This window comes from Syngnathoides biaculeatus, chromosome 6 (genome assembly GCF_019802595.1).
Source record: "Syngnathoides biaculeatus isolate LvHL_M chromosome 6, ASM1980259v1, whole genome shotgun sequence".
Classification (NCBI taxonomy): domain Eukaryota; kingdom Metazoa; phylum Chordata; class Actinopteri; order Syngnathiformes; family Syngnathidae; genus Syngnathoides; species Syngnathoides biaculeatus.
This window is the reverse complement of record NC_084645.1, coordinates 29,929,205-29,942,499: the sequence shown is the minus strand read 5'-3', so window position 1 is coordinate 29,942,499 and position 13,295 is coordinate 29,929,205. Positions and strand designations below refer to the sequence as shown.

Here is a 13,295-nt window from a genome sequence, read left to right as displayed (position 1 = left end):
GGAGTAGAGGGGGTCACGGGCAAATCTTACCCAGAAAAGAGGCTCCGCAGCAGGGCTGGAAAGAAAGGGTGCCAGTCTCGGTGTGGCGCTCTAGAATCTGTGTGTGTGTGCGTTTCCAGATACCGACGGGACACGGGAAAATGAAACATGCTTTCATGGAAACCCACTATCCAGCAAAGGATGGAGGAGTGTCGAGGTTAGGGAGGTTGAGGTGGGGGTGGTGTTGGGGAGGGGGTGCACAGGCAAGTTGTACTCAGAAAAAAAGGCTCCATGGTTGGGCTAAAGGGGAACGATGCATGCCAGCCACTGTGTGGAGCGCTCTCTCTCTCTCTCTCTCTCTCTCTCTCTCTCTCTCTCTCTCTCTCTCTCTCTCTGTCACTTTCCGTGTGTCGCCGCCCCCCCCAGCAGCTTGTTATTGACCTGCATTGACGTCATTGCGTCATTAGGTATCCCTTAGAAACACTGACTTTTAAAAATAGTATCAAATTAATTCAGCTCACAAGCAGAGAGAGAGAGAGAGAGACAGAGAGAGAGAGAGAGAGAGAGGAGAGAGAGAGAGAGAGAGAGAGAGAGAGAGAGAGGAGAGAGAGGAGAGAGAGAGAGAGAGAGAGAGAGAGAGGAGAGAGAGAGAGAGAGAGAGACAGACAGTCAGTCAGACAGACAGACAGTCAGACAGACAGAGGGTGGGAGCGTTTAAGGTCAGGGTGTTTTGGGGTGATGTTTTATCATCCAAATAGCCCACAATCATCCTCCAGACACACACGCAGATGAATGTGATTACGCATTGGGATGCAAACAGATGGTGCTAGAACGATCTTTCTGGTCAAAAATATCAGAATAGAAACATCTCTGTGATGTTTGTGCGTCTCTCTCGTCCGGACTGGTCCAAAAATAATCTCCCGGGGTCCGACCCGACCAAATTCACCATACCTGCTCACCCTGTTATCCTTCAGGGGCGAGAAAAATGGAAAGACAGTGCAGACCCCTTGAGTCTCAGGAACAATGAGAGCAACAATGCCAAAACATACAGGACTATTGTTTCTAAAAGACACCATAATGAAAAAAATAAAAACACAACAGCAATGACAACATAGGCATAAAGATTCAAATAAAAGTTTATCAAAGATAGCAGAATGTGTGATAACCATAGACAGGGAACCGTTAACTACAACTACGCTTTTTGACACTCGTCGGTTCACAGTCCTAAAATCTGCGGTTTGGTGGATAGAAGAGCAAAGATGCCCTCCGTTTTTGTTTACTGTGTCAACTCCCGGATCTTTGTGGAAGTGATTGGCTGTCACTCCGCCACGATGTAATGCTATGACATCATGCTGTTTACATATTGAACACAGCTAAAGGCCATCCCACAAAAACCAGCAGGAATTGCAATCCTGGAATTAAGGGGGTACAATAACAGATTGCATTACCAGGAGGTGTCCATAGCGTGGAAGTCTGTGAAAACAGCGTGATGTTGCGTCCACGCCGGATGCGAACAGATCTGCGCGACGTGATTACATATAAAGTTGTGCAAATACGTGAATGGCTAAAAATTTGTACTGGATGACATGGACGACACAACTCCAAATGGTGCAAATGTGAAAATGTACTTATTTGCCCAGGTTTGACCAATGGACCTTTCCAACCTGTCAATCACACGGACAATAAAAGCCAATCAGATAGCCGCATTGTCTTAACCCCTGGCTTGACATGCCCCTCTTGCCGTATTGTCCCAAAAGCAATGCTGGTTGTCAGTAGCGTGCGCTTGGAAAAGTTAATGTTACGAAGAAAATGATCCTCAAATGTGCTTGGGGAACGTGCAGTTCTGATGAAAGATATCCTGCTAGGCTACAAGGGGCCCGGTTGATACATTTTCCAAAACACAGTTGACGAAGTGTCTGCGATGGATTAAGGCTCACGGAAGAGCGAATGTACAACTAAATGTGGACAATATCAATAAACACAAGGCTATATGTTCGAAGGTAGGCGAGGGAGAAGTATCTTCTGAGTTTGATTTAATTATTATCAGTGCTTTATACATTGCAGGAGAACAACATCTTTCACTTTGTTAGTGTATCACTGACCTGCTGAATGAAGTGTGGCATGTTTTATGCCGAAGAGTCAGGTTAATGATATGTAAATGCACGATGTCATGCAAGAGAAATGTCTATTTGCTCATTTGTATCACATCAGACTCTAAAGACAGAGCACAGGGTTCCATTACGAGCCAAGGCAAATGAATACACCCACTCACTTATCAAAACTACAATGATATTACTTGTGATCTTTCCAAGTAAAAAGTACTCACCCTGCTTTACATGCGCAGTACGATTCCACTATTTTATTCTGTTGGATTTCAATATGAAGTTTGTGAGGCGTCAAACTTTTTTGCATCAGTCGTCAACATTTCGCTGGACTCTGACATTGCGTCCTGCTCTGTCCAAAATCTTAATCCCGTGTACATATCTTTGCGTGAAATAGTGGAGACCTTTCTGTGGAAATCTCTTGAGCAAGTCGGACACATTTGGCAAAAATACCCCAATATTATCTGGAATACGCGATAGAGAATCGATTTCAAGCATGTTATGTTCAATCGCCATTTTGAAAGCTTGTGGGACATGGCTAAGGGGGCGGAGCTTAAGGTCGCCATCGGAAAGGTCCATTCGCATCCTGCTGCATGTTAAACTGAAAAATGGACAAAATGATCATCTGTTTGTGGATACCCGGAACCTTTTGATAACTCCTCCTTCCAATACCGTGACAGTATAAAAAAGATGGTTGCCGAGGAACTTGCTGTGTCTGGCAAGTATATTTATGTACCTTGTTCACGGCTGTCGGTTGCGATTGAGGCCTCTTTTAGGAAGAATTGCTCACTAATTCTATCTTCCAAACTGCTGCTTGTTGTTCAGTGACGGGACTCGTATCTTGAGTTTGCCCCAGCAAGTGAGAGCAAATAAATCGGTCCGACGACAGCTCACATCTTCAAAAACTTGTCCATGAAGTCACTTGTAGCTACAAAAAGCATAACATACTTAAAAAAAATAACAAAACATTAGGTACACTGGCCACTGACATACAATGCAAGAGTTGGATCAAAAAATATCTCTAGCTAGAAGGACAACAATGTTTGTGGGTAATTGAATCTGTTTTATATTTTTAGGGCTTGTTTTCACTGCCAATGTGTGTGTTTGTATTTTTTCACATTCCCATGTGTGACGGAAAGAGTGACAAAGAGCTCACACGCAGCGGTAGGACAGAATTAGCTGTTATGATTCACCTACTTGAATTGAGGTGGACTGGAGCTCCAGTGTCATGTGTGGTTTTTCATCTCTCACGTTTGGGTTTTTCTTGGGCTTTAGGGGTGATACAAGCACACGAGAACACGTTGGGTGGGCGCTTTTTTTGAGAGCAGGAGGGGGAAGAAGATACTAACGTAACACCTCCCTGCATCAGTAGACGTCCATCCTGTGTGAGTACAAACAATCACCTCAAGAAGTATGCAAGTAGTCAAGTGTAAAAATTGGCATTCACAAGTCAAAGCGGCAGGAGGTGTTATAACTTCCTGACTATTTTTCAGAACTCTGAGGAAAAGACGCAGACATCTTCCGAGGTCAAACAATTGACTAGCGTCTTTCCATTTGAGCGCAGCATCGCGACCAAGGCTCTTAATTTAAGCAGACTGTCAGGGAATAAAAGTCAAACTAAACTCATATCTACCGTAATTTCCAGCCTATAAGCCGCAACATTTTTCACACGCTTTCAACCCTGCAGCTTATGGGGTGATGTGGCTAATTTGTGCATTTTTTTTTTTTCTAACGGCCGCAAGGGGCCACTCGAGTGGAAAAGTTACAAGTGAGACCAGTGGAATATATGCGCTGAGGAAGTGACTTTTACCGGTATGTTTTTTTAACCGGCCCTGTTAGTGCTGCGCTAGCGTTAGCGCTGTGCTAGCGTGTTTCTGCTGTGTTACTGCCATCTCTCAGTGATTTTTACCCGTTTGTTTTTTCTAACCAGCCCTGTTAGCGCTGTGCAAGCATGTTGCTGCTGTGTTCCTGCCACATCTCAGTGATTTTTACTAGTATGTTTTTCTTTTTTAACCCGCCCTGTTAGACGCGCTAGCGTTAGTGCCGCGCTAGCGTCCTTCTGCTGTGTTACTGCAGTGTCTCAGTGATTTAGGTATGTGTTGTTTTTTTTTTAACTGATGCCGTTAGTACTGTGCTACCGTGTTGCTATTGTGTAGCTGCCACCGCTGTTTGTTTGTTTTTACCAATATATATATATATATATATATATATATATATATATATATTTTTTTTTTTTTTTTTTTTATTTTTATTTTTTTTTTTTTTAAACAGTCCTGTTCGTGCTACCGTGTTGTTGCTATGTTAAGCTAAGATAAGGTATTAAAACATTGAAAATGCTTTCTGTGTACTGTATTTCTTCGTAAATATCTCGTCTTTCAATGTGGGCACTTGCAGCTTTTACACACGTCCGTCTTATGTACGTACCAAATGGTATTTCCCTGACAAATGTACTGGGTGAGTCTTATAATCCGTTGCGCTCTGTAGGCCGGGAATTACGGTACATTTCAAAGCAGTAACTCGTGGCCATCTTGTTTTCGCACTTAGTGGAGGAAGCATTGTTTAAAAGGAGGAAAAAGGCAGGGGTTACTGTGAAGAAAAATATATCACATGGTACGTTTTTGGTGGGAAATAATGTGCCCCCATTAAAAAAAATAAATAAATAAAAAATCACATGGTGTGTGCTCAGCTTCTGATAAGAATGAGGCAGCAGTTGAACCAAACAAAAAAAGACAGCCAGGTCCTGCTGCACAAATGAATGCACCCAACTCTGGAACACATCAGAAGATAGCAGGTTAAAACTGGGAATAATCTAACTTCATATGAATTTTCATGAAAATGTATGCTGGTGCAAGAGGACCGACTGTCCTAGGTATGCACTTTTGAGGACCAATTGTCCTACAATCGAAAGAACCCACCAATAAAATGAGGACAAGATGGAGAGCCCCCACCAGAAAATGAGGTGGAGAGGTGCGGCGTGGTGGGGGGAGGGCTACATACGACAGAATCACGTCACTGGAGGAAGTCATGCTGCATCTCGTTGCTGCCAAGCCTGACGACACACGGCGAGATGCTGGGTGTGACTAAGGCACTTGGAAACATACGCGCACAAAAATACACACACACACACACACACACACACACACACACACACACACACACACACACGCCCTTTTAATTTGGTTTAATGTCCCTTCCCATCTGCTGGTGGCTTCCCACTCATGGCGGTAGGGCGCATCTTTCCGGTAAAGAGCGGCTGTTGTCATCCCATGTTGACTATTTGGAGCCCGAGCGAGGCATTCAAGGGGACCGTACACCAGTTGGAATTTTGAGCGTCACTTTATAAATGGGGTAGTCCGTATGGTCCACCTTTTGTAAGCAGAGCTGCTTTGTTACTTGGTGAGGTGAACATTATCCACCCATCCATTTTCTTTTGCCACTTATCCTCAAGGGGGTCGCGGGAAGTGCTGGAGCCTATCCCAGTTGTCAACGGGCAGGAGGCGGAGAACACCCGAACTGGTTCCCAGCCAATCACAGGACACATCGAGACAAACAGTGGCACCTAACACCTTGGGGCAATTTAGAGTGTCCAATTAATGTTGCCTATTTTTGGGATGTGCGAGGAAACCGGAGTGCCCGGAGAAAACCCACGCAGACACGGGGAGAACATGCAAACTCCACACAGGCGGGGCCGGGATTGAACCCAGGATCTCAGAACTGTGAGGCCATCGCTTTCTAGCTGATCCACTGTGTCACCCTATTCACTTGAAATTATATTGAATTGAAGAAAACAGATGGATGAAAATCAATACATTTTGTTTTTCTAATGCAGTTTGGGAGTTATATTAGACCTAAAAAATCATTTCATAAATGTATTGACCCATTTATCTCATATTGCCTCTCATTCGTGTACAGATATTAATGGCTTAATGTTCTGACCTATGATTAGTGATTAAGACGCCATATCTTCTTTTTAGATGTTTATTCATCTATATTTCTGATCTTGTACATGTTACGAAGCCTTTTTTGTTGCTTAATGTTAAACGCACTCAAGTGATTTTTTTCTATGAAGGATATTAACGACATAAAAAGCTGACTTAAAAAAACAACCTACAGTATTTAAGATTTATTTGTTAAGGAACCCTACTCCTTTCCTCCCTTCCTTCTTTCCCTGCTATTTACTTTTGCATCTCTCCTGCCTAAATGATGTCAATGGAAGAGCAGAGCTATAGTGGGGTTATTTTTAGACACACGCACACACACACACCAAATCCTTGGCATCACATGCTCGGATGGGAGTCGTGCCGCACACAAAGCATCTCCAGGGGACGCCATTGTCACAAACGCAACACCGCCCTTCCCGTCGCACCCACTTCATGTTAATTTTTGTGTTTGCTCCAACGTGCGATTATTGAGAGGCAGGGCAGAAGAGGAGGAAACGGGAGGACAGGAATCCATTGAGACGGAGAGGAAGGAGGGCGGCCTTCTTCATTCACTCACCCGTTCATTCATCACTTCACTCATTCACGCTATTTCACGAGCGGAGTGTGAATGAACACAGGAGTGTTCCGCTGGTGTGTATGTGATAAGGAAGGGAAAGTGGATCGGTGGTCATATGAAGAAAAGAGTCCATAGTGGTAGGAGTTTGGGGATATCTGTTTTTAAAAAAAAAAAGAAAAGAAAAATGAAACAATGAAAGACGCCCTAGTGGAGCACGACTGTGGAATGTGAACCCGCTTTTTGTCTTTGCCGTACTGCTTTGCTCCTCAGCGAGTTAAATGGGATTTTTGTTGAACAATAAATTGATTAGAAGTGCAGCAATTCATCCACAGCGAACTAATGATCAAATTAATCGACAGCTATTTTAATATATCGATGAATCCTGCAGTGCTGTAGTTCTAATTTGTCGCCATTCTGGGATCTGCGTTTTCCGCATTGCTACTAAAGACGCGATGCACTTCCATACGTGTGAAGAATAAGGATTTTTGTTATGTTTTTGTTAAAAATAACTTCCAAAACACATGTACAGTCAGTTATATTTTTCAAATGACTTTGCTGTTCTCCTAAAGGTGAATTGCTTGCCACATTATCAGCCAGCCAAAAATTGAGCTGAGCTGTGCTGCATTTGTTTACCGAGTAAACTAGTCGATAAAAAGCAAGGAAGTCACATTTCTGGTCACTTATTATTATATTCTATGTAGGGATTTAGTACATCTCAGTACTGTACTGAAAAAGAAAAAAATATGAACGGTATTACATGTAATTTTTGTGTCTGTGACCAACCCAAAATGGGTCCTCAACCCACCAGTTGAGAATCGGTGGTTTAGGGACCTTGTTTAAAACAAAATTGTACACATTCTCAGAATTTCAGCCTCTCAAGAATAAATATCAGATTTATGAAGTCCTCTATAAAATCAGGCAGATTATCTTTGTGTTTATAATGTCCCCTGTATCTATATTCCAAGCCACTTATCCTCACAGTAAGACATTTGCAAACATTCGCTTTTACTTTGGAAAACAATGAGCAACGTTTTTGCCAGTTTTCTGACATTACGGACCAAACCACAACTTGTGAGTAAGTTTTGATCTGTACTGTCAATTTGAAATAATGGCCTGTGATGGAATCAAGGGATTGAAATTTTAAAAATGTACTTTTATGTCCATTTGTAAATTAATCAAAAAAAAAAAAGATTAAATCGAGGACTATAATAATCGTTAGTTGCAGTCCTACCCAAGATCCTACATTGGGAAGCAGAACTTGGACTTGCTAAGTAGTGAGACACAATAATTTAATCTGATTAAAAGCACTTTAAGTTAATTGAATATCATTTGCAAAATAAGAAATACATTTTTTGTGGAATTCATTTAAAACACAATATTTTATTTGAATGAAAAACTACCACCTATACTTTTAAAAATTATGTATAAACAATATATCCTTGCATGAAGTGCTTCTAGATTAATTTAATTAAATGTAATTGATAAAATAAAATATTGCCAATTTCTATTTATTCTTACATTTATTTCAAAATTCAGTTTATTTCATTTATTTTATTATTCTATAATTTGAAGAAAAGATGAACTTTCTAACCTTTTGAAAGTGGTCCTACACTGATTTAACGTAACTTAGCGTGAATTATAATGTTATTCAAATTCAATTAGTTCAAATATTAAATTGAAGTTGAAACTCAACTTGATATTCAATTCCATTTTATTTAAGATCAGATATGGAGTTATATGAATTTTTTTTTTTAATTAGATTTGATGTGCTTGAAGTGGAACCGGTTTTACGAGGAGTTTCATGAGATCTGTGCATTAAAAAAAGGACGACAAGAAGGACCGACAACCCACTCCTCCTCTTTGTGTTTATCTCTCGTTGCTAACATTGACATGCTCTATTATATAAGACACCTCGGGTGGGATAGATGGGACGCATGCTTAAAGTCTCCTTCAATCAAATAAGTGCACGATTTGCTGCACAAGAGTCCTCAATGGAGCTCTAACTATGCCTTTTTTCTTCTTTTTTTTTTAGTCTGCGTTCTATTTCCAAGAGGCACCCAGGATAAAAATAGACCACCTTCCTACTCCTTCTTTCCCCACCACCTCCTTGTCAAGATGGTTCTTTCATTTTGATTTAGTCGTCATCAATGGAACGGTGCAGGTGGTTATCAGGACCAAAATAAATAAAAACCCCTAAATGGATTGTGGGTGTTACTTAGGAATTTGGGGGGTTTGTTTTTACCAAGCAAGATATTCAATAGATGTGCAAGGTTTTTGTTTTCTTTTATGTGACCTCAAAGTTTCATTGATCAGTTTTAGTCTAGTAGACTGCCTTTCAACCCAAGTCAGCGGGGATAGGCACCAGCTTCCTTACCACCCCCCCCCCCCCCGAACGCAAGGGATGGCTAAATAAATAGATCAAATTATTTATAAAAATAAAACAAAAAAATGTGCAAAACAATAAATTACCTGAGCCCACTGCATTACTGAGAAAAATCACAGCATTTGAAAAAAAAAACTGTATTTTTAAGCATGGGAATGAATAGGTTTTATGTGCACCCTGTATGAACTAGAAAACAGATTTTTCAATTTTCTTTCATTTTAAACAAGCTGATCAATAAACGTATGCGCTGCATTAACGACAAAAAGTCTTTTTTTTTTTAAACATTTGATTCCAAGCAAGAAAATGGATAGAATCAACGACGCTCTGCTTGAACAACAAATATGACGTCACTGTTTAGGTTTGCGTCGCGTACGCGGTCGTCTTGTTTATCAACGCCTGTGCTTGAGATTATTACTTTTCATGGCGACAGTGTGGATATGTGTTCGGATGCGCATACCACACACACACACACACACACACACACACACAACACACACACACACACACACACAAACATACACATTATCTACACACATGCAGCGGCAAGCGCTCCTCCGCACTCCCACCGAAGTTGACATGTTAACACTCACTGGCTGCTATATTTAGCGCAGCCTCGCCGCACTGTTACTATTCCCAGCATTGCGCATGAGGGGGCGGATGGCTTTTCATGCATATCCATACGTACAGGAATACATACATGCGTTTAGAATCTTTGGGTATACTAATATTACTAACTCTAACAATACTATGAAGAGCGGGTCAAGGAGGAAGAGGCAGAACAAGAATGAGATTAAAATAAAAAAGAGAAGGAAAGAGAAGTAGAGGAAGTAGAAGAGAATTGAGAGGGAAAAGATGAGGAAGAAAAGGGGAAAAATTGGAAGATTAAGAGGAGGGAGGAAATGGAAGAAGAGCAAAGAGAAGTGGAACAAGACTAAAAAGAAAAAAAGAGGTCATTTAAGAATAAGATTGATAAGAAGTGAAAAAAGTAAGCGGAATAAACAAGTGGAGCAATAGAAAGATGAAGAGGAAAGTAAAGATGAAAAGGAGGAAGAGGAGGAATATGAAAGAGGAAGAACATGAACAATAAGAACATGAGAAAAAATAACAATGTATTGTAAATATTCCATCGATCCATCCATTTTCTTTGCTGCTTATCCTCACAATGGTCGCGGGGAGTGCTGGAGCCTATCCAAGCTGTCAACGGGCAAGAGGCAGGGTACACCCTGAACTGGTTGCCAGCCAATCGCAGGGCACATAGAGACAAACAGCCCCACTCACAATCACACCTCGGGGCAATTTCGAGTGTCCAATTAATGTTGCATGTTTTGGGGATGTGGGAGGAAACCGGATTGCTTGGAGGAAACCCACGGGCACGGGGAGAACATGCAAACTCCACCCAGGCGAGTCCAGGATCGAACCCGGGATCTGTGAGGCCAACGCTTTACCAGCTGAACCACCGTGCCATTATAAATATCACCAATTTAAAAAATAAATAAATGAAAAATAATTGTAAATTATTATAATGAATAAATGTGTAAATACATTTATAGACAAGGACAATATCGTTGTCCCCATTTATGGAAAAAAGCTACCAAAATAAAATAAAAAAAAATTGTAAAATTTATTGAAAATTCAACCTACCGATCCAGGAACTGCTCATCCAGTTGCGCACGGACCTCACATCAATAATCCTCTGGAGCGCAATCTTGTTGGAAAATGACTTGTTTCGGGTAATTTTCTTTTACTAAACTTATATGCAGCATTCGTGTGTTACTGGACGAGTAGTTCTGGGATCAGTGGACTTGTCATTATGGTCCCATGTTCACCTGCTCTTACAGTAATCTGATTTTTCTTTTTTTGCTCAGGGTTACAGAATTTTGATCATATATTACTTGTGTCTACTGTGAGTTATGCACGCGTGTGAAGCAAATTACAACCTCACTCATACAACTATTATTACATGAATATTGTGACTGGATGTCAATCAAAACTGATAGTCCAGTCGTATCGAATGTAGTGGCCAGCAAGTAGATACCGTAATGCTAAAACGACCCTTGAAAGGGCCACTGACAGGAAAAGCGTGATTTTTAGTATGTTTTTGATTTTAAAAAGGCGGCCGGAATGGACCCGTCTTTTTTTTTTTTTCCCCACCACACAACATGATTTTGACGTATATGTCTTTTTGAAATTCCCGCCATGAAAGTCCTCTTGAGGGATTTGTTTTGGAGAAGAAGCAGGAAGTGACGTTTTCAGCAGGTGTGCACTCAGGTAGCCTCGTGTGTTTATACCTGCGGGAAGGTAATGCTTTGTTCCTTCGTGTTAGCCAAAATGCCGGCTCGTTGTATTGCTGGATATTGTTTGAACACTCGGGAGGATGGATTCGCTCTTCATACTATTCCAAAAGACCCGGTTCGTCGTGAAAAATGGATTGCACAGATGCAAAGGGCAAGAGACTTGTGGGTTCCAAACGGCAGGTAGACGTAACACTCCTTTCAGCGAGCGACCGACGGTGGCCGAGTATGCTACATACTGCCATACATACTGTCGGGGAGTCTGTTGTTAGTTAGAAGTGATCCGCATATAATCTAAATATGGCTCAAAACGATGGGGTAATATTGCCTCGGTCACTTCACCGGACTGTGAGATGTTCTCTTCTTCAAAAAGAGCTTCCATGTCAGAAGGGGTGTCGGAAAATTTTAAAATCTCTGTTGTTCCTCTCCCATATCAGGTGCCACTATGCGTTTTCAATGGCGAATGTCCCAGTGTCACGTCTGCTGATGACTTTGCAGGAAATATGGCTGCCACTCGGATGTCGGGTGAGACTTCCGCAACTTTGCGCACGGATGACAGGCTCTCCGCTCATACTTATTTTTTCGTATAGACATTGAAGTGAATAATGTTATCTGTATTTTTCATTACAATATTTAGAGGTATGTCCGTGGCCCTTTAAAAAAAAAAAAAAGGACTTCTGTATTGAGGATTTTATATCAGAACCAGTGACAGTTCCCACTAGGACAATGATTCAGGACCAAGGAGAGCGTCCAAAAAAAACTCCACCCGATGCTTGACCTTCACAAAAACACGCGAGAAATTGTGTATTAACTTAAAATGAGAAGAAAATATATCAAACTGAAGGATAACTATGTCGCCCACTCTCGTTGATCCCGAAAGGGGGGAAAAAAGTGCATTGCTGACGTAGTTGATTCTTTTTATAGCCATTTTAGAGCCTTCGAATAGACGCTCCAACGCCAACTTCTAGAGGAGGAATTTCACTAGAGTCAGAATGTGGAAAGAGCACAAATTTGGTCCTGGCACATTCGCCTCTTTGCGGTTTTGTTTCAAGAATCAGATCTTGAGCTCTTTTCAAGAAAAGCAATATGTACGTACATATACATTATTCCATATTTTAAGCAAGACATTTTACACCCATTCTGCATTAACTAGAAACTACATTTTAATTTTATTTTAAGCAAGACATTTAACTTCAATTTATTGTAGTTATTTCAAAAAGTCAACCAATAGGCATGCAGATTCTGTAGTAACTACAAATATATCATTTTTAATTCATTGTACTTTCTGTCAGACAATTTGATTTTATGCACACACTGTATTTACAAAAAAATATATATGACATTTGACTTTGTTCCATTCTCATTTTGGGAAGATTGACTTAGGGAAGCCTACCTAAGTTTTAAGTGGTTGCCATGGTAACACTATACGACCCTCGGTGAGAAGAAGTGAACCTACCTGTCCATTGTAGTCGTTTCCATTTGAGCAGACGACCTCATGTGCATTTGGCCGTGAGTTATACGAAGGATCTGATGGGAGAAGACCAAGAGAACATAACTACATTTTTTTTAAATCATACGTCTGAGCCCCAAAAAATGAGGGGACTCTGCCTAAATTTGACGTACATGGCAATAGAAAAGCATAGAAAAAGACAAGATCCAAAGCATACCACATCACGTGTAGGAGGCAGTGGCATAGGCATGCATGGTTGCTAGTGTCCAGATATCTTCAAGTCATAAATAATGATGTACACTGTAAGTGGGAAGAGAAAACAACCAAGGCAGAGGAACAGTTTGTGATCCAAAGTATATCACATGTGGCGAACATGGTAGAAATCATTATGAGCATTATGTGCCTCAATACTTTCAATCCCCTCTCCACCCACGCCTGTACCACCGCATTATTTTCGGTTCTGCAGTGTGTGTGATTTGGGGAAATACCTGGTCACGATCAATCCTGGCGGGGAGGGGGCGAGGAAGGGGGAGAAGAGAGCAAGATTCATTTCTCATGGTCGCTTACCGCCACCTGCTGGCCAAAAGGGAGAT

At 41.2% G+C, this 13,295-nt stretch overlaps 1 long non-coding RNA gene across 1 annotated transcript; it reads right to left on the bottom strand.

Moving 5' to 3' along the window:
- Window positions 1-4,366: 4,366 nt before the first annotated feature.
- LOC133502619 (uncharacterized) lies at window positions 4,367-13,005 on the bottom strand. The gene is made up of 3 exons (XR_009795517.1): window positions 12,920-13,005; window positions 12,709-12,779; window positions 4,367-5,130 (listed from the first exon to the last, which is right to left on the bottom strand). It is a non-coding gene; the product is annotated as an uncharacterized LOC133502619 (long non-coding RNA).
- Between the last annotated feature and the right edge of the window lie 290 nt (window positions 13,006-13,295).